The sequence below is a fragment of the Athene noctua genome, chromosome 18, assembly GCF_965140245.1.
Source record: "Athene noctua chromosome 18, bAthNoc1.hap1.1, whole genome shotgun sequence".
Classification (NCBI taxonomy): Eukaryota; Metazoa; Chordata; class Aves; order Strigiformes; family Strigidae; genus Athene; species Athene noctua.
Window position 1 is genome coordinate 4259285 of NC_134054.1, and position 21518 is coordinate 4280802.

Genomic DNA, 21518 nt, shown 5'->3' on the forward strand with positions numbered 1-21518 from the left:
CATTACTTGCTCAAGCAAGAAACTAGAGCCAACCTAGCCATGGGACAAGCACTGGCTAACCTAATTCCAACCTTGTAAGCTTCAAAGACATCTGCCATGGATTTACTCCAGGGAAGTCTGGTAAAGGAGTCTTTGCAGCTGAATATGCATCCCATTTGGTTGCCAGCCCAGAGACTCTACTGAGTTTCAGGCTTTCCACGGAAATAAGTGCAAGCCTCTGTGAAAGACCTCCACGTTGAAGGAAAAGTGTCTGAATTAGGAACAGATTAGATCTTTCATCCTTTAAGGACTCCCATACCACTCTGCTAGTGGTGTCCAAGAGGGGAGTATTCTGTTCTTTCATTGCCTTTCCCAGTCTGCACAACAGGCTGCATTCCTGAAGTTGTTTTTTGTGACATCTTTCAACCAGCATACATGATTGCAGCATTTCCAAATTTCTAGTTTCTGCAAAGCAGAATAGTCCTGTCTCCTTGTTTTCAGGAGAAATGAAGACTATGATGCTTTCTATTTTGCTTTCTATAGCAAAAGCAAAATTGGGATTAGAATGAAGACTTTGCTCACTTGGTTGATTTTATGTGTGGGATTAAAAGTGAAATATAATCAGTCTGATCTGGGCTGTAGCAAGGGAAATAGTGGGGAACGTGTGGCCAGGAGGGAAAGAGCAGCAGATCTCTTCATAACCACAGTGGTGTGCAGTTATGTCAGCTCAGACTTGCAGAGCTTTGCACTCATGGTGCAGCTACATAAATGCAGCAGAGCTGATCTCATGGCTTAGTGCCACCAAAAAATTCAGCCAAGCTCTTCCCTCTCTCTTCCTCTCACTTCCTTTTTCTTTTTTGTCGTTTGATGGTGTCCTTTTTCAAGCTGATTCAGTTTGTCATAGTGCTGAAGGAGTGCCAGCAGCAGTGCAAGGGAGGGGATGGACGTCTGAGGCCAGGAAGGGATGGTGGGCATGGGGAATACGGGGCTGCCTCTTCCCTTTTTGGTCAGGGCAGTTGAACTCGAGGGGCAACACTTGCAGTCAAATGGGAGAGTGGTAACAGTCTCACAGAAGTTACTTATCCAAATTTCACTCCCCTTTGTCTTGATGAGTAATCAAACTGTCTTAGCACCTCTTCATTGCCTTAATATGTTGTCTTCCTTTTTAATGTCACCAGTCTAGTCACTCTTGCCATTTAATGTGGTTTTCAGAATACTTACCCTAGATATACAGAATAAAAAATTTTATTCTTATAGTTGTCCTTGATCATTGCAGTTTGTGTGAAGTATTGTCTATGCACATTATTTTAAGGCAAAAACTGATATATTTAATTCATAGATTTATGAATTTGACTTATGGAAAGTTCTGCTTTTCTTTTAGCATTGTACTACTGATGTGTAGGTGGAGCAGTTGGGTGAAGAGTAGTCGCAATGTTTGAAGTATTTTCAGATGAAGACTTAAAAGTTGTATTTATAAAAAAAACCTTTAAACTGAGATAGCTTCCTTATTTAAGAAAGAAAAAAACAACCAAAAACCTGTATGTTTTGGCTTCCTGTTTAAAAAGACAGTCTGGCAAAGCTGAACGAGGGATTTAGCTGGGGAAGAGCATTGCTGGTGATAGTGACTTTTCTAACAGGCTGTTTATACAGTAAAGTACCAGACAAAAAAATTACTGTCAGTTGTATATATGTTTCAGAAGAACATAGGGGAATAGGTCTTGTATACCCAGTCTGGCACAGACAGTAACTGATAAAGTTTTTTTAATGTTTTGTTAAAATATCATAGATATTTTCTAGGTGAACAAAGCCTGTTGTGTTACAAAAATCTTAGTTGAGCCTCTGCTTAGATAAGAGACTTTTCTCCAATGCCAGCTGGTTTTCTCTAGCTTCACTTTCATAATCACATTTTTATAAAGGCGTTCCAGGAAGATATGAGCATCCCTTTCATAAAGCAAGAGAGGAAGTACAATATATACACAGAATCTTCATGATTAGGGCAAATGTCTACTTGCAGTTTTAGTAACAGGAGAATTTAAGGCTTTTTAATGACTGAGAAGTTGTATTAGGTAGCTAGTCATTTAATAAAACATTTTAACAACGGTGTGTGTTGATATCAGCCCTTTTTTTCAGATGTATTTGGGACAAATTCATTTGGCAGTCGTAATGCTTCTGAGTTTACAGTGTTCTTGTACTATGAACGAAACCTACGTGACATTTGTCTATTGAAAAACTTCGAAGGGATTATCCAGGCAGATGTTTTTCCTTTTTTTTTTCCACTTTCAGTTTGAGCTGATCCTGGCTTGATGTTAGCTGTAACTTAAAAATTTTCTCATGGATTTAATTTCTGGTTCTGTTCATCTTTAGCAAGCATGAAGAAAACACCTCTAAACTGACAGGTATCTTTATTAGTTGCTAGCAAAGTTTGCTGCTGATGCAGAGGAAGTGTGTATTTTCATGCAGAACATAAACCGATCATTTCAATGTTACTGAATTTTGCTAGATTGTCATCTGTAGTCATTCCACTGGTTTATTCACAAGTGATCCAAATACATTCTCTTAACATTAGTTTTAATCTGTTCTGTTTATTTCCTGCCAGTTCCTAACCCTCATGGGTATTTGGCATAGGAGAATTAAACTGCTCTTTGTTAGGAAATCAGTAGTTGGATCTGGAAATTCTAGCAATTATTGTGATTCCTCCCTTAAAATAAGTTGCAATTCAGCTTTAGTTTTGTTAGAGGATGTAGAACATTTATATGTTCAAAGTATTATCTGTTAGACTTCCATTCCTTGATTGAAAACAAAAGTGCATGCTTTTGTGAAGCTTCTTGGGGAACTTGTAGAGCTAATTTGAGGCAAGTATTTGGAAAACATGAAGTATTTCATGCAATGTAAACTTAGTCTTATCAAGCAAAATGGCTTTTCAGAAAATGGAATTTGGGGATCAAACTCTACTGAACTGAAACAATCCTTGCCTTCCTAGTCCATGGAATTTTAATTTGCTTGTCTAAGAAGTATAACGGTGGTTATAAAGCATACATTTAAAAGCACTTTAAAATCACCAGGGCATCTAAGGAATTTGAGACACCTGTAGGCCTTGAATAATACTAATTGATATCTGTTAAGACTTTATGAAATCCACACAAAAGACAGAATTTTGAGTGGCTTAAACCTTTATTTACAATTCAATACTGACAAGAAGTTGCTGAAGCCTCTCTCCTTCCTCCAATCTTGCCCCTTTAACCTCTGAATTAGTGAACTGGATGGAAATGTATCAATCAGTTAAATGTTGCTGCAAGCTTCAAAGGCTCTAACAAAAGTTAGAGGTGTAGAGGTGCACATCCAAGTTTCTTAGAGCTTTTCTAAATTTCTTAGAGCTCTTCAAAAATCAAAAGCAAATTATATTTATAATTGTATCCAGGGTAGTACTGAGACCTGTGTTAAGATAAAACGTTAAAAACTGGCTGCAACAGATATATTTTTGCACCTACAAGCACTGGGTATTTTTCAGATCTTTGTGTACATATATACATACACGTGCATCATTAGAGCTGCACAACAAAGATATGGAATATCAGTGGGTTTATAAGTAGTACTAGGGAAATAATTATTTATAATGTTCTCATTTGGATAGTATACCGTGAACGTTAGGAAAAAATCTAACAGGAACTTATGCAGTATAGGTGGCGATATGATGATATTAAAGCCCTGACAAGATAAAAGAATTTCAGTTAGCAACTTCTATTATAGAAGCTTTAAATATTGATACTGTGTGTGTCACCTCAAACACTGATTATTGGTAAACAGCTTTTGTCATATTTTTGGCAGTATGCAAAATAATGCATTTTCCTCTGTGTATGTAATGTGTGTTTAGAGCAGAAGACAAAAACAAGTATGAGGATGTGTGGTGGTTCTTTACTGTCTCTCTAACAGCATTGAATCCTTCTTCTGGTTATGTTGTGTAGGCAGCAGAATATCAGAATTACTGGATATGTTTATTCCTCTACAGAAACTTTGCATTGTTCCAGTAGAGTTAATTTCTCCTCAATTTTACATATTCTTCTGTGATTGTAGCTGTGTAGAATCCAAAGACAGGTCTTAAGAATCTGGCAGTTGGGCATTCTAATGTCCTTCTTGCATCTCATTCCCGTAAGAAGGGGGATACCTCTTTGTTCGTGGTCTGTTAAGCACTGCAGTTGTTAATGTGACACAGCTTGGCGGGGCTGTTAGCATGAATGTTAGAACGAATGGCTATATTGGCTTTCATTGGGTAGTACAGGAAAGTTCTGTATGGATTTTAAAATAGTAATTCATCTTGTAAATACTCCTATAAGTCTTGTTTGACAGTTCATTGTTTAAATCCTTTAATCTAGGGAATTTGTCCTTACATAAGATTTCCAGCAAAGGTCTTTTCCTACTGGATTCACACTGTTATTTTAATATCATCACAGCTTGTAATGCCACCTCATTCAGTAATCCTGTATTAAAAACACTAATACCTTCTTCAAAATCTGTTACTCTGCTCTATGCATGAAATTTTTAATTTGAGCTGACTTCTTCAGTTTTGTATTGGGTACGACAGTGGGGCCAAATCTGATTTCCTTCTAGTTAACTGTGGCAGAGAAATTGAACAGAATAAATTCCTCATTTTTCAGGGTTACCACTTCTGGGAACTGCAGAGAAAATTAAGGCTGGATTAAGGCAAAACCCATGGCTCCAAAGTGAGAAACTTGAGGATTCAGTGTGTGTGAATCCCAGGTCAAAGGACTTACCTATCAGAAAATGCAATAAACTGCCATAGCTGGTCAAGGGAAGAAAATTACGTTGATGTAACCAGTAGTGCTGGTAGATTTCTGTTGTATCCAAGATTGATTTAAGCTTGTGACCAGGGAGCCATGTCTCTTCCTACTGAATAAACTGGATGTAATAATGCTAACATTTCTGTGACAAGTTTAAAAGGTTGTCAGATGAAAATGGATTATGTTTTCAGCTGGTAAAGCTTTGTATAGCTGCCTAGATGAACCCAAAATACCTGCATCTTAGAAAGATAACGGAGCCAGATGAGTGCATTGTTCAATCTCACAGAATCTGCTCAATGTTTTTTATGGGTTTTTTATGTTTGCTTGACCGTGCCTTGAATGAAGACAAAGAGTGGACTTATACAGGCTCCCCGTTACTGTTTCAAATAGTTTATCTGAATTTTCAGGTGGGTGAAGCTGATTATTTGTTGTTGACAGAAGGACTGTGTAGGGAACTTGTCCTAACAAGCAGTAATTGTGTGATTATGAGAGTTTAATGAAGAAAAGGAATTCTAATTCATTCATAGTATTTGGTTTGTTGACAGTTAATGTCATTTTCATTGAATGAAATCTATCAGTGACACTTACATTTTCAAGCTATTTGGAAGTGCTGGTATTCTGAAGCTCTATTGTTTGCATCTAAGACCAAAGTTAAAACCTGTAGAAATCAGAAAATATTCTTCAGAAGAAGTAGAAAACTAGGTATATTTATCCTTGTTCCAACAGTTACTCAAGGTTTGGGTTTTATGTATTTTTAAAAATGTATTTAATTTATTAATACAAGTGTATTAATTCCAGATGCATTACTCTGGAATAGTTTAAGTTTGAAAGTGCTAAAGACTTACTTGACATTTTTTGTTAGGAGTGACATTAAGAGCAAATGCTGGTTTTCTGCCCTAATTCTGTGCTTTGTGTTCATTGTGGATTTGCATCCAGACTTACTAGTTGACTAACACGTGTATGGGGGGGGAAATGTCTATATGGACATTTTTCTTGTGTGTTATTTTGAAACAAGAAAGATGGCAAACACCTGAATTGATGTGTAATTTTCCTGAGGGATGAGGAAGTTTTTCTAGTGTGATATAGAGAAACAAACATTCAAAAATGCCTCAAAACATTGGCAGCATCTCTGCTGATACTGTAGTCTGTACATAATAGGAAAGTTTCAGGTAGCAAGGAGGAGGTAGAAAATCCTGGCTTTTTAAATGACTTAACTATTCCTGTTGGCTTCTTCAGGGGAGACTGATCTTCTTTGCAGTTCCTTCAATGAAAATAGTAAAGCAGATGCCAGTAGGTGGTGAATCAAGAATACAACTTTCTCACCTTAGAAAATAGATCTCTGTAAGTAAGCCTCCTAATGTTTCAGCCTGTTTATTAGAAATAAAAGTCCAGTGTGATGTCTGCTTTCCATCATTCTGATTATTCTGCTGAAGGAAGTCAGTGTTCTCTGTTTCCACGTGCCCGTTTCCAGAGGTTTGCAAAGCTCCAAGTATAAAGATCTGAAAAAGTATCTGGTCAAAGCAGTGTCTGTGAAGATGCAAGTACCAATAGAGTACAAACGGTGAAAATGTTTCTGCACCTTAAATCTTTCTTGACCGCTCAGCAGAATTAGTAGTTTTCACAGACTTTGCTGAGTAGAAGCTTAGCTCTCTGCTCGCTTTTTGGGCTCTCCTTATTTTTCAAAAAATCTCCCACTTTTTTTCTACCTTTGTATTGGTTGATTGTTTGAGTCTTCCTTATCTTTTCTTTGATAGTGGCACTTTTGAAAGCCAGAAGATTATAAACTGGGCCTTTCTTCACAGGGACAGGATAGGCTGTTTTACTGGATGCTGAAGTTTCATGCCAAGGACTCACTGAGAAGGGGCAGAAAAAGAGGTGACATGGGGTGGGGGCAGGGGGAGGAGGGCAAAAAAATGTAGACATGAATATCTCAGAAATTCAGATACTTTGTAGTATGACTAGAGTGTAGAATTATACAAGCTCTTTTGCAGAGAAATAATTTGCATTTGGAAAAGGGCATTTTTGAAAGTTCCTTAGTTACTGAATTAAACTTGACAGCACCAATTTATTTACATTCACAGATACATAACAAATATAACTTGGTTTATTCATACGTTACTTTTCACTGCTTTGGAGAGAACAGTGCAGGGCCCCTGAAATCTTCTATTATTTTGAAAGGGAACAATGCAAAATAAAACCAGTAATATACAATATTTCTCTCCCAAACAAAAATTTTTTAAGAGAAAAAATTGAGATAACTTGAAGTTTGAAACTGCTAAGGTAAGTATTCTAGTGTTCATAAGGAAAAAAGATTACTTAAATATGGGTGTAACCAGTGCAGATGTGGTTAGTAGTTCAGTATCTTTACATTTTGTATGTTTATAACTGTGTAGAACCATTTTTTGCCTATTCAAAAATAATCTTCTAATCCAGAGAATAAAATTATGAATCTGTTATTGTCCTTTCTGCCTCCATATGGGTATGCATTAGATAAAATTAAGTTAATGAGGTTTTTTGGCTGGGGTCTATCTTCTGGTCAGGCATATAAATTAACTGTCAAAATTGAGCATTTTCATTTTGACAGAAAATTATTTTTCTTACAGTGGGACATAATTTACGATATAAATACATGATGAATCAGGCATTGTAATGCAGATGACCCAATGGCCCTGTATGCTTTCTGAAGTTTGGAGTTGAATACTGGTTCATAAAAGTTCGTATTTAAAAAAGGGAGGGGAGAAGGGAGAACTGGGGAGAAATTCCCACAGCTCAAAATATTTCTAAAGCTGCCTAACAAAGCAGCTTTAACTCTCTGTATAAAGCTTTCTCTAAGCAACTTGGTGGGTCTGGCATAAGTATCAACTTTGAACAAGATTTTCATTTCTAATCTCTTTTCCTGTCTCAATACTGAATTATGTTCAGAGTTTTCAGATCATGCTTGCCACAGTGTGACACAGGGAAGCTGCCAAAGTCTACAGCCTACAGCCCTAACTCTGTATTGATTACTGAGAGAAGGCGTACTTCTGACCTGCATGGAATCGCATTTGAACCATTCATGTCAGTGTTTCATAATAGGAGTAAAATGTTAGCCTCGTTTCTTGAAGTGATACTCCATTAAAGTATTCTAAGTCTCTTTTTAGGCCCTATTCTTGTATCCCAAACTTTTGTCATAGGATTGGAAATATATGGAGATGAATACAAATGCTGCACACAAAAAGTATAGTTTTGGAACATCAGGTACACACTTTTATCATGGCCTTTTTCTGTCATCAGTGTATTCCTGAAGCATTTATTATAAAATAAGAAAATAAGCACCAGTCTGACAGGTAGTAATACTGCTTGTAAGTGAAAATATTTACTCATGGGCGCCAGAACTTTAAACTTAAAATGTCTTGTGGTGTCAACTTGGAACAGAATTTCAACAGTCGTCTTGTTCCTGCAGGTGTATTCTTACACAAAATTGTGTACATCTTTAGGTTTACACTGACATTTCTAAAACATGTCTGTTTTACTGTTACATAGCATAATAAGGTTATATATGTAGAATAAGGTTATGTTGTGCGTAAGATTATGTAAATTTATGCATGTTTGTTTTAGCAAGTCAGGTGATTTGAAGGACTAAATTGAATTCTCCACTGCACAGGGCTTTTGTTGTGCAATTTTTAAAAAGAATGAAGGAACTGTACCCTGCTACTGTAATATGGCCACGTAAGGCTAGTTCGTAGGGAAACTTCAAACAGCGAAAATCAATGTGCATCCAAAAATAAGAAGCTTTTGATTCTTTAAAAGAGACATTTTTTAGCAACTTTGTGAATCATGTTTTCTTTAAGGCTGTTGTGATGGTCTGAATTGTACCCATGGTTATTTCTTCCACTTCATGCTGATTCTTAGATGACACTTATTTCTATAGTTCATTTAACAACCTCATTTACTTTATCTGTAAGTTGTCTTCTAAAGGTAAAAGAGGTGCCCATGTAAACAAGACTGTGGCTCTTGTGTCAGCTGTTATTGCCTGGAAGCTTTTTACAAAACATATATGATTAAACATGACTTACATGTCATTAACATAACTCATAACATTAATGTTTACTTTCTTAGAAGTGGAAGACAAGAAGAAATAGGGGCCTTTTTCCCCATCAGGATTTACTATCCATCTTTTTTGTATACCTCTGAAGTCATGTGCAAGTATCAACTCTTGAAAAGAGTTGAAAAAAAGCATAACTATTGGAAATGAATTATAAAAACTGTCAGCTTTTCTGTGTGTCTTTTTTCAAAGTATTAGGTACTGATTGCTGGAAAAGCCTGGTTAATCTGCTGAGTGAGATCAAAAGGAAAAATAAGCTTCAGTTCAATTTAGTGTTGCCTGAGATTTATGGATCCTGTGCTGCTCATTTGGCTCGTGTCTGTTTTTTAACCTGTAATTCTAGAATTTGGCAGGCTGTCTTCTCCATAGAGGTCTGTTTGCTGTCTGGTGAAACATAATTTAGACAGCAATAAAGTAGATGGAGAAAGTACAAGTGCAATTTCCCTTTTTTAGTTTCTTTCCTATGCAAAATGATAAAAAAAAGACACTCCCAGTAAATGAAGTATTAAATGAAAATCAGGATATTTGAAGTCCATCTCAGACTGGGAGAACTCTGAAATGTAGTGGGTGTCCTCTTTACAGTATTAATGTGTGTAGGTTTTTTTCTCCTGTGGAAAGGCTCAATTACACTGTGGGTGTGTTTTGAGTTTAAGGCTCTTGTTACAGAAGATCTTCTTGTAGTAGGGGTCTGTGTTCTGGAGCACAACATGCTTCGTGCACAGCTGGTCTATATGAAATAATTGACAGTTCTATAGCCCAATTGTTACATTACTGTTTCCTGGAAGAGACAGATTGGGTTCACCAGCTTAATCCTCACACATGTGGTCTATATTCAAATATGAAATGAGGCGTAGCTGTGAACAAGCTTTATGTTTGGTTGGATTTATTTTTGTATATGCTAAATATATATTCCATGCAAGTGCATCCCCTGGATTCTCTTCATAAGTTGCTACTGTGACCCTTTCTATCACACTAGTATTTCAGTCCCTCTTATTAGGAATGTGTTGTATACTGGCCTAAACCTTAAGCTTCAAGCAGATTCAGTTGAGAGGCAATGTTTATGAAAAGACTAATAAAAACTGTTTGACTGTTTTCCTTACTCATCTGATGTTTCTGCTTTCTGTGAATCATAAACTTTCAGAGAAAAAAGTAAATGTTAATGGCAAGGAAGTAATTTTTGATTAATGATTGAAATTATTCTCCCCATGTTCCATATATCATATGAAATCTGTAGAAGTTTATATGTTATATTAAGCTCTACACTCAGCAAAGAGTGAGAAAATGTATTAACATTTAATTATAGTTCTATTTTGAGCAATCTGGTCTAGTGGAAGGTGTCCCTGCCCATGGGTGGGGGTTGGAAATAGATGATCTTTAAGGTTCCTTCCAATCCAAACCATTCTATGATTCTAATTTACAGATACCCATTTGATGTAGGGTGATTTAGGAAGCAATCAATAAAACTGTAGATTAAATTAAAACCAAATCCACGTGTTTTATTCTGTAAATACAGACATTTATAGAATAAATTGGTATATCATGTTACTTTTGTTTTTGTTCAAGACGACTTCATGTGAGTTAGACTCAACTCTGGAGTTACGAGATGTGTTGGAACATGTTGAAAGGTATTAGCCTTATGCACAACATCACCTCTTTCGGGTTGAGTAGATAGGCAGATTTTGGGGTCTTTTGAGTCGTTTCTGTTATGAGGATAAGCTGATGAAAGCAGTGGATATTTCTTGTCATAATCTGAGTTTTTTTACCCATGCAAAATCTGTGGGTTTATTTTTTTTTTTTCCTGAGTAAAGCATAAAGGAAGCAAAGGTAAGCAATTTCTTTGCTCACTGTTCCCAGCCTTGTAGGTTTTTCTGCAAGTTCGTGCAGTCCTATCTGCAGCTTTTGGGCCTTGTACAAGGGTCTTCTGCATGATGCTTTTATTTCTATCACCTTCCCCACACCCCATTTCTCTCCTCTCTCCTCATTGCTTCAGTTACCTATTCCATACTAAAACTTGAATATAGTTCGGGTTTTGGTCAGGTAATCTTGAGAGAGATTTCAGCAGCCTGCACCTGAACAGTGTCTGGGCATTTTTAGTGTGGAACAGCTGCATAGGAGGTTGACAGCATATGTAGCAATGGAACTGAATTTTAATCTTCCTTTATCTTTGAATCTTTCTTTCATAATTCTACTTGTGATTATTTTTCTCTTTTCCCAGGGGACACTGATGTTTTACCTTTTCAAACACAAAAAGAAAAAATTATATTCTGTTTCCTAGTTACCTCTTTGATCAGAAGATTGTGTTAACAATTTATTTTTTACTTTGAGACCAAGAGAGAAATGCCCAGGGGTGACTTAAATCATCTATGTGTTGCAAGAGCCTTTCTTTTAAGTAAAGAATTTTCTCCTTACAGGATTGAAACTTGTGATCTGTCATCAGGTCTTGAGTTACTTATTTGAGATTTTAGCACTACGTTCTGTCTCTTGCTGAACTGAGAGGAAGTTATTTATCCCTCTTAATTGAGGGCTAAATATGTAGCCAAACTTTTAATTTTTAGATAAGTGCTTAAAAACCTAATGGTTTTGCTCACTGATATCAACTACTAAAAAAATAATTATTTGCAGCTTAAGGAGGCTGCTTGATTTTCCTGACAGAATGCAGAAGTTCTGTTCTTTCAAACTTTTAAAAGTTCAAATCAAGGTATATGGATCTGGCCGGGATGGAGTTAGCTTTCCTCCTAGCAGCCCATATAGTGCCGTGCTGTGTATTTGTCACTGGAAGGGTGTTGGTAACACACCAGTGTCTTGGCTATTGCTGAGCAGGGCTTGCACAACACCAAGGCTGTCTCTGCAGCTCCCCCCAACCCCAGTAGGCTGGGGGTGGGCCAGAGGTTGAGAGGGGACACAACCAGGACAGCTGACCCAAACTGACCAAAGGGATATTCCTGTGACGTGGTGCACAGCAATAAAAGCCAAGAAAAGGAAGCGGGGGGCGGACACGTTTGTTATTAAGGCATTTGTCTTCCAAAGCAGCCGCTACGGGTACTGAGGCCCCACTTCCTGGACATTGCCTGCTGGTGGGAAGTAGAGAATAAATCTTTTTTTTTTCTTTTTAAATTTGTTTCCATGTGCAGCCTTTGCTTTTTTTTGCCTTTTTTTTTTTTTTTCATTAATCTGCCTTTATCTTGACCCATGGGTTTTTCATCTCATTTTCTCTGAGGAGGGGGAGTGAGAGAGCAGTTTGGTGGGCACCTGGCAACCAGCCAAGGTCAACCCACCACGCGAGGTCTGGACTGCCTTGGAGTTGTAGGACACAGGCCAATGTGTTGCAGGACAATTCATCTTGCTTATGAAAAGCAACAACAATGGCAAAGTAATATGCTGTAAAAAGCTCATACTTTGCTCCAACTGTTGAAAATGAATTATAGTACAGGCCCACATAGTAGCATATAATACATTTCTGTGTTTCTGCAATTACTTTAAAGCTGCAGGGTTCATTTGCAGTCCAAAGGCTCATTTAGGAGCAGCACAATCTTCATGAGGTTGGCCAAAACTGGTTTTGAAACTGCACACTCAGAGCTTCAAATGTAAAGCATAGAAGTGTTTAGTTTTCTCTTGCATTAGAAAAAGACTTTCCTTTCACATTCTTGTCAAGTGAATGGTTTATTTCAACTAAATGGAAATATTTAAACATAAAGGACATTTCTGACAAGATGATGGTTTTTAATACGGAATAGATTTTGGATTTTAGCTTCTGTTGCTATTTTAAATATTGATGTTTAGAATTGTTGTTGGACTTGTGATGCAGCTGCAATGCTAAGGGTATCTTCTGATTGCAGCTGGCTAACGAGAAATTATGTTGAAATGGAGAATACGGATTACTTACCTTATTATTCTTACTAAATTAAGAAAACAAATTATGTCTAGAATGACGACTATTGTGACAACAGGGGATAAGGCTGAAAAAATTAGTGAAACACTAAGGTGATGTCTAAACTATGCATAGTTTGATTTAAACAAAAAGAACATTGACCCAGACTTTTTTCATAAAGGGAAGGAATGAAATATGATTAAAAAGCAAACCTTTGTATCAGTGTTCATCACTGAAAAAACTTCATTTGAGATTTTAAAAGTTACCACCCTGTGAAAATAACATCTGTTAAAACACAGGAATCCAAGAAGAACATGTTTCTATGTACTCATTCTTCTTTCATGGTACTTCTGACTTGCAATATTTAGTTTAGTACAATAAACATTGAGATTCATTTTTAGGAAATGGCTACTGAAGCTGGAGTAATTGGCAATTCCTAATAAAGTGTCATCATTAGGAAATGCATGGTTTTTAGGAAGAAAGCATGGTGTTTTTAAAATAAGTTGATTTTAATCACTGATTGCTATCCTTGTAATCTTTTGTGTAGCTCAAAAGATAAACTAACCCCTGAAGATACATTTCTTTTTATTTTAAATAAAAATTTGTTACGAATTCCATAGCATTATAGTTTGTATTAGTGTACTTCTTGCCAAAAATATTTGGATCATAAATACAGTATTTTCTTAGAGCTACAATGGCCATTTTATTATCAAAAGACATAATTAGCTTTCTAAGATTGAGCAAAAGAAAGGATGAAGTTGGAATTATTTGTCATGGCATTGATCTTAAAAGTTTCCTTTTATTTATTTATTTCAATTTGTGTGAAGAGGTGATAGATCTCATGTTGCAGCAGAAATGAGATAATCCAGGTCTCATAGTTATACAGCATACGCATTATGTTATTTTGAACTGTTTGACTGTTAGACCTGAAAAATATTTAAACAAAATGAAAGGACCAGAACAGCTGTGACAGGATAGGAAGTTTCAAGTTTTCTCCTTTTTTTTTTCTTTCATTCTTTGTTTTTCTTTTCTCGAAGAACTTATTTTGCTATTCTTTTCCTTCAAAGGACAGCTCGTTTATTTTGTGTTCCCTAAAGTAAAACTGGAAGACACACCCTTCCTTCATTTAACAAAAATTTAAGCATAAGAAGTAATACTTGAATTTGAGTGGCATGAAATGCAAACTGCTGTCTGCTGCCCTCCCACCAGTAATCCCACTGCGGGGTTGCTGTGGGAGCAGGCACTTCAGGGAACGTGATGGGCTGGGGTGGGGTGGCCAGTGGGGCACAGTGGAATTAGCAGGGCAGATGCTAAGGAAAAGGATGTGCAGAAATGTATCTGGACTGAGAGCTTGGAAGTTGGAAACTTTACAACTTGGAAGTTGAGAATAAGCCCAGCCTGTCACAGTAGTATCAGAAGTAATATGATAAGGCTGAGTAAAACCTGTCCAATCATCTTTTGGTGGTCATAAAATAAGTGTCTGTTATTTTTGAACAGGCTTCTGAGAGAGGTGGTCAGTGCCCCAAGCCTGTCAGTGTTTGAGGCATTTGGACAATGCCCTTAACATGCTTTAACTTGGTCAGCCCTGATTTGGTCAGGCAGTTGGACTAGATGGTTGTCGTAGGTCCCTTCCAACTGAAATAGTTTATTCTATTCTGTTCTGTTTTATTTCGCTCTGTATGTATGAAACTGGGAGTTTTTTAATTGCAGCTGTGCTTTAAAATATTTATCCTTTTTTAAAAACTTTCAGGTATGCTCTTGATGTCCAGATGACCTGGTGTTTGGACAGGCCATTTTAGAAGGCCTCATAAATAAGCAGAAATGCCATCTGTTGTGGATATGTTGACACATTTGATGATGACGAGTTTTTTCTCAGGTCAAAGTAGTGATGAATTAATTTTGCTGACTCATTCATCTGATTGGAAGCCCTGTGTCCAGGCCTGGCATGGTACTATGTCTGAACTAACATACGTCCTCTCCAAGAGTTTATGTCTGCCTCCAAAGGATCTTGTAGATATGTCAGAAACATATTATGGATCAGAAGGTATAAACATCGCATCCAGTTATGCACTGGATGTGGTGATTCTACTGAAGTCAGTGAAGGTAGTTTGTATTTTCACTGATATAAGTGGAAACAGAAACATCTTCCATTTAACTTAAAATGCTGTACAGCTGCTTCGTGTAATTTTTTAACTTTACATTTTGCAGATACTGTATATAAACCTGGTTTGTGTCTCTTCTAAGTGGCGGTTGGTATAAACATAGTTTCATTGTATGGAATGAAACATGTGAGAAGTTCCCCTTGGAAATGAAAGGGAGAGGTTATTATTAACAACTTAATTCAAATTAAAGTGCTTGAAGTGTCACACTTGCTTCAATGCTAAAAACTTGGCACACCTGGTGCAGGGAAGAAGCTAAAGCATGTGTATGGACTAAAGTAAGTGTACTTTCCTTATTTCCTCTGGTACTTCTATTAAAGGGCAGTTTTTCTCAGCCTGAAGGATATTTTATTTCCTTGTCCTCCATGGCAGTTGTACAGTACAAATAGCAGCAGTAACATCCAGCACCATGTTCTCTACTTCATCTTAGAATTAAGTTTTCTCACATTTCAGTGGAGTAGGAAAACAAATTGAAATTTTAACTGAACAGGACGTCTCTTCATGTTCCGTGAGCTTTAAAGAGCTGATTTCTTCTCTCATTTTCATTAGCAAGCTGGAAGGCTTACCAGTCAGTAACATTTGTGTATTTAGAAATGATGTTGCTGAGTTTGAAGGTTTCAGTCCAGAGAACTGCTGTTGGAGTTCCCTCTTTTCTTCTGTGGCTGGTTCCTCATTGACCAGTTATTGCACTAACACAGGTTGTATTTCATAGGTCCAGCATTGCTGTCATTTTTCACAGGGTGTTGGTTGAAATATGCCAGAATAACAAGTCCTGAAGGTATTATACCTCATTAGTTTTATGGTCTTTTGGCAGTATTTGAAGTTTTTTCTGAAGGGGAAGAACATGTTTATTATCACGGAACTGGGTGCATTGGCTAAAATGCTTCAGCTGTTTTGGGAAGATCATAACTTGCAGTTCTTTCACTGAATTCAAATTGGAAAAGAGGTCTTGTTGCTAGTAGAGAAGATGGGTAACCTTCACAACATAAATACAGATTTTATAGATGAAGTGGCATATTTTTCAAGATCCATTTTTTCTTTAAAAAGCTGTCTTCTTCTAATCTCCAAAGAATTTTGCAGGGGCAGAATAATTCATGTGCATGTGTGAAAAATTGCTGTTCATCAGTGCCTCAACCTAGCTAAATATTTAAACGTATGCAGCTTGCCTACATATATGCTACTGAAGTAATGGTTTCCTGAATCAGGATTTAATGGATTATTTCTGAGGTTATGCTGATTTTGGAATTCAGACTCCGTTACTGCAATATGTGAATACTTCTGGTTCTATAATTTATTTTTACATAGGCCTTCTCTTGTGAAGTGGTGTAGTTTTGAAAAGGGCAGAGATTCCCACTTCCAAAAAGAGGTTATAATAGAGGTTATATCCAACATGCTTATGTTGGATATTATTAAACCAAACATGGGAGTTTAATTCCCAGAGTATTAGATTTGCTGAATTTCTTATGCAATGCAGGGAAGGATGTAGGTGTTTCTGAACTGGCTTCAGAACGCCAGAATTGCCTGTGCTGGCCAAGAGGAACTCTAACTGAATGTGTCCAGGGCTACCACAGGGCAGAGGTGTATTAATCCTAGAAATATACTTTTTTTCATCAGAGCTTCAGATTTAGAAATCATAGATGTTGTTAATTAGAAGCTCAATTTCTCATAGATTGCAGTGGATGTCTAGAGACAAAATAGTAGTTATAAGTCATAATGCCTTAAAACCACAATTATGAAGAATAGTAAATATGAGAAATAGGAATAAGTATTGTCCATATATTCATTGTGCTTAATACAAAGCTGTTGGATAAAGTTTTACGGGGAGATCTGATTAATGATCTTACTCTTTTGAATTTTTTGTTACACTGGCATTGTACTTGAGCTTCAAAGTTATGGATGTTTGTCACCATGACTTGTTTGCAGTGAAATTCCTCATTTACTTAGTTTGTAACACCGAGCACTCCATTCATGCTGATAGAAAGATTTGCTGTTCCCTATAGGAATGTCCAAACTGGTGTCTTCCCTTATTATAGGAAAGATTGGACCAACTTTTGTAATGATTTGCATCAATGATTATTAGAAAAAAAATATAGACAAAGCTTTGCTGAAAGTTCCTTGAGTTTTTGAAATTTTATTGAGTTTTGGGAAAATTATCAATGATCTTATCTAAATTTTACAAAATAATGACAGGGAAATTAGGATTATAAAATATTTTTAAACACGGTATTTCTAAGGACAGCACACATTGTTACTGTGCCTCTGCATTTTACACTACCTTTTTTCAGAATTTGTAATTCAGAGATTTGAAACCTCGTTTAAATCTTAATCATTTTTAGCAGGATGTGTGTGACAAACAAAGGTGTTTATGTTGAGTGACCCATGAAACTTTCAAACATATAAATCACAAGAGCTGCTTAGTAGATCCTTCCCAGCTGGTGCTATCACCATATTTGCTTTTCAGTACAGCCAAAACTGCTGTTCTGTTTTCAGATTTTAAATTACATTAAGCACAATTCTAGCATCTGTTTCCTCCATAGATTTTTCAGCTTTTTGGCAGCTGGAAAATCAACATCTTATTTTCTGATTCATTTGGTTTCCTTTAGATAGTTATTAATATTTTTTCTTTGAAATTGTAGCAAGGTCCTTTTGCTGCCATGTTTCTACGATGCCATTACTATTTATTAATGATATATGCTGAGTGCCAGACAGTACATGTCTACTTTCCTTTTAAGTATTTCTGCAGGACAGGATAAGAAAAAGGTATTAAAAAAGAATGTAAAAAATCTTTTTCATGTGTGTAGCAAAAATTACTTCCTCTTAATTCTTTGAATCTTTTAGCTGCACTTTGCTTAGTATCAGATTCACATAACATACTGAAGCAGTTTTTCAGATATTATTTCTTATTACAGAAATTCATTTAATCAATTTGAGGGTAATTATAATAATCTGATTACAGGAATGTATGGATACATGAGGCTCATGCAGATATTCACCCATTTAAAGGTGCTTACCTGAACCAGTGAATTTAGCAGCCTCACCCTCTAGGAGCTCCACTGCACTCAGTAGAGATGGCACAGAGATCTTAGATGAGTTGAGTTGCCCCATGGCAGAAATTCTTTGTGGTAGAGAGGACCCATATTGCCTGGGCTGCTTGCTTATATGTCTCTGATTTAGGATGAACCCGGGCCCTAATCCTTGCTCTTTTTTATTGATTTATTTTGTTCTAATTGGAGCATAAATGCCCTGAAGCTAATTCATACCAGCCTCTACTTGGAAGATCTTAAGCTATTTATTACCTTCTTTCTTATCACTGAATTCCTGCGACTTCGAAAATATTTTAACATGCTGGATAGATTCAATGACTGACTGAACAGTAACTAATTCAAACCAGTGATGGGGAATGCCAAGTTCACATAGAACTTGATGTAGAAAGACATATCAGGAGTGATACATACTTAAGAGCCCAGTTTCAAAGATATGATATGACCTTCAAACTACCCATGCTCTGAGAGTTTTGGTTATAGAGTAAGCAGTCACAAATAAAAGAAAATGTTGATCAGATTGTTGGCTGGGAGGCAGTGAAAGAACCTACAAAATCAAATCCCACATATAAACCCATCAACAACTTATTAGGGAGGCTGAAACAAGAGAATGCAGATAGGAGAGAAAAGCTTTGTAGTACTCTTAGCTCTGTTTTTTCTCAGACTTTTACAAATTGATAGGCACTTAATTTTTATTTCTGCATATTCTCAGGATTGGTTGAGGTCTTTTCATTTATGTCTTCTGCACTGTTGAAAAACAAACTTGTAACAGATCGCTGGGTTCTTGACATGCACTAGGTCCCTTTCATTATCAACATGTATATGTGTGTGTAAAAACTTTTGCTGAGGTACTGTTGTGGGTTTTTTCTTCCTTTAGTATATATCATTATGAGAAAGTGTATTGTGGAGTAAAAGATTTGAAACAGTATGCAGAAGGCTAATGTTAGGCCATTTATGTAAAACAAAACTCTGAGAAGCGTTTCATTTTTCCCCTGTGTGAAGTATGTCGTGTTACTGTTTCTTCCACTATCAGTGAACTTTATTTTTCTAAAATAATTAAATAACTGATTTTTGTTTTCTGTCTTTTCTTTGTTTTCTCCTATTCACAATTTTGAAGTGATACAGAATGCAAATCAAACACTCTCAGAGCACTGGAATGCATTTGGTACTTTAATACCCCCCTAAAGACTTGTGATATGATGGAAGACATGAGGGAGAGATTTAGGGTAAAGTTTGCTTTGATTTCCTAAAGAAAACATTCTGCTGTTGCAGTTGTTAATCAAATAATAAGAATCTATTTTTTTCTCTTTTTGTCTATTCTAAGTGTTAAAAGTCTGTAGGGGGAAAAAACCCACAGAAGAAACACCATTTGTATTGAAATAAATACAGCAAGTTTGCATGAATATTTCATATTTCTTCTGCGGATCTTTTGCATATACATTAGCACACAGCTGAACTTCTCAAATTCAGAAGTGATCTCCTTAGCTACAATTCTGTGCTTGTTTAGAAGATGCTTGTATGTCTTTCATTTAACTGAGGTTCATGTGTCTCCCCATTTCCAGGTTGCATACAACTTTTATAACACAAGCATTCATCTGAAAAGGAGAATCAGTGAGCATTAGTAGATAGGATATGTTATGCTTTTGGATAAACATGAACGCTCAAAAGTATTTGATGTTTCTCTCTCAAAATACCTGCATTTTAAAATTTGCTGAAGTTGAGATTTGCCAGGAAGTTTATTCACATATGAGTTGAACATTTTAGAATTTTAGAAGGTGGTATGTGAAAAAGTTTCTTGTATTGTTTTTTATGTGAATTTGTTTCCCTCTTTACTAGCAAGTTTTAGAGGAGCAAACAACTGATTACTTTGTTAATTGTGATCATAGCATCATCCATTTCAAAGGCAGGATAGTCATACTTCTTTGGCTGCACACCATGTGGGGAGATGAAGTTGGAGGAGAAGTCATTAGGAAGATGAGTAGGAAAGGAAAAGAGTAGTAAAATGCAGCCAACAGCAGTATATGCTTCCCCAGAGCTGGCACATATAGATGGGCTAATGACTGAGGGGTGGACTTACCCGTGGAGACTTAGTGCACAGGTTATCCATGAACGTCAGACATGTGCTGCGATCAAGCAAGCCAGATGATTAAAACCCCTTTGGTATGGAGGATGATGGTTAAAATATAAGTACGGGGAGGCCTGGCAGATTGACTATATCAGGCTCCCACAAACTCAGCACAGGAAACACTACGTGCTCACTTCGGCAGCACATATACTAAAATTGTAACGATGCAGAGAAGATAAGCATGGCCCCTGCACAAGGATGACATACAAATTCGTGAAGCGCTCCATATGGTTTTTAGGTGTTTACACAGATGTTCTCTTCGCAACTTCTCCTCACAACTCCTGCAACTCCTCCCAGATTTCCCTTCTTAAATACATCATTGCAGAGGTGCTGCAAATCGGCCCAGCCTTGGTGCAAAGGTGGGTCTGACTTGGAGCCGTGGAAGCTTTGAGAAGCTTCTCATAGGGGGCCACAGCTGTAGCCCTCTTCCCTGCTACCAAAGAGACTCCTGCCGCACACTCAAAGCAGGACACTGCTAACAGTGCAAATCCAAAGCAAAGACGATTTTCCAGGCCATTTCAGGGTTAGCATGATTGTCTTCATGCCATATGTGTTATCTATTAAACATTATTCAATAAGTCACAAACTTAGCTGGTGGTTTTCATAGACAGAAGATGAATAATCCTTACTTCCAAATAATCTTCTGAACACTACAGATTTTATAACTCTTTGTAAGAGTATAATTGTCCTATCATTGCAAAAAGGACATTTATGTTATCTTTAGTTTTTCATAGACCTTTGAGATGAAAATCACTATGTAAATATATATTCTGTTGTAATAACCTAGAATATTTCAGTTATCTTCATTTGGGTATTGTCTCAAAATCTAAAAGACCTATTCAGCCTTCATCTTTTAAAAATACTAAATGACATGTCCAAAAGACAAATGAAAAGGTCATTTTTAAGGCTTATGAGCATTAGTCAGTGTTGCTTCTTAGCATATTTCTTGTTTCTTCTAATCACGATTTTGTATCTGCTAATATGACTTTAAGTAGATTGTTTTCTTTCTTTCATGGTAAAAGCTCAGCATAAACAGCAAGCCAAGTAGGCAACCTCTTGGTACAGAATGCTTAATTTTACTGGATGGAGTAATTCTTCCATTGTAAATACTTGACTCTTTAAATACTGGAAACTCTCCAAAAATTAGAGAGACTTGTTAAGGCATGGATGTTACAAAGACCACTTTTAGCAGCTTACAGACAAGAAAAAAAGATGTAAAGACATGCTAAAATCATACAGGCTGTTCCCTTTGCATGCATCCATTCTTTTGGTTTCAGCAGTAGGTTAATTCATCGTCATTAGTAGATAAAAGCTCTGAAAAAGACTACAAGAATGGCGCTTGTTATTGGGTTTTACTAGGAGCATTCAACTACAAAAAAGAGATATTCAGCAGTATAGTCCGCTCTCAATTATCCAGCACAATGATGCTGGCATGGGCTAGCTCATATAAAGCAAAACCACATCTA

The 21518-nt window shown here is 36.6% G+C and overlaps 1 protein-coding gene and 1 non-coding gene across 3 annotated transcripts in view; both read left to right on the forward strand.

Moving 5' to 3' along the window:
• The window catches only part of QTGAL (queuosine-tRNA galactosyltransferase), a 125913-nt gene that overhangs the window by 63623 nt on the left and 40772 nt on the right, over positions 1 to 21518 (forward strand). The gene's annotated exons all lie outside the window — the stretch shown is intronic.
• LOC141968110 (U6 spliceosomal RNA) lies at positions 20179 to 20285 on the forward strand. The gene has a single exon (XR_012634810.1). It is a non-coding gene; the product is annotated as a U6 spliceosomal RNA (small nuclear RNA).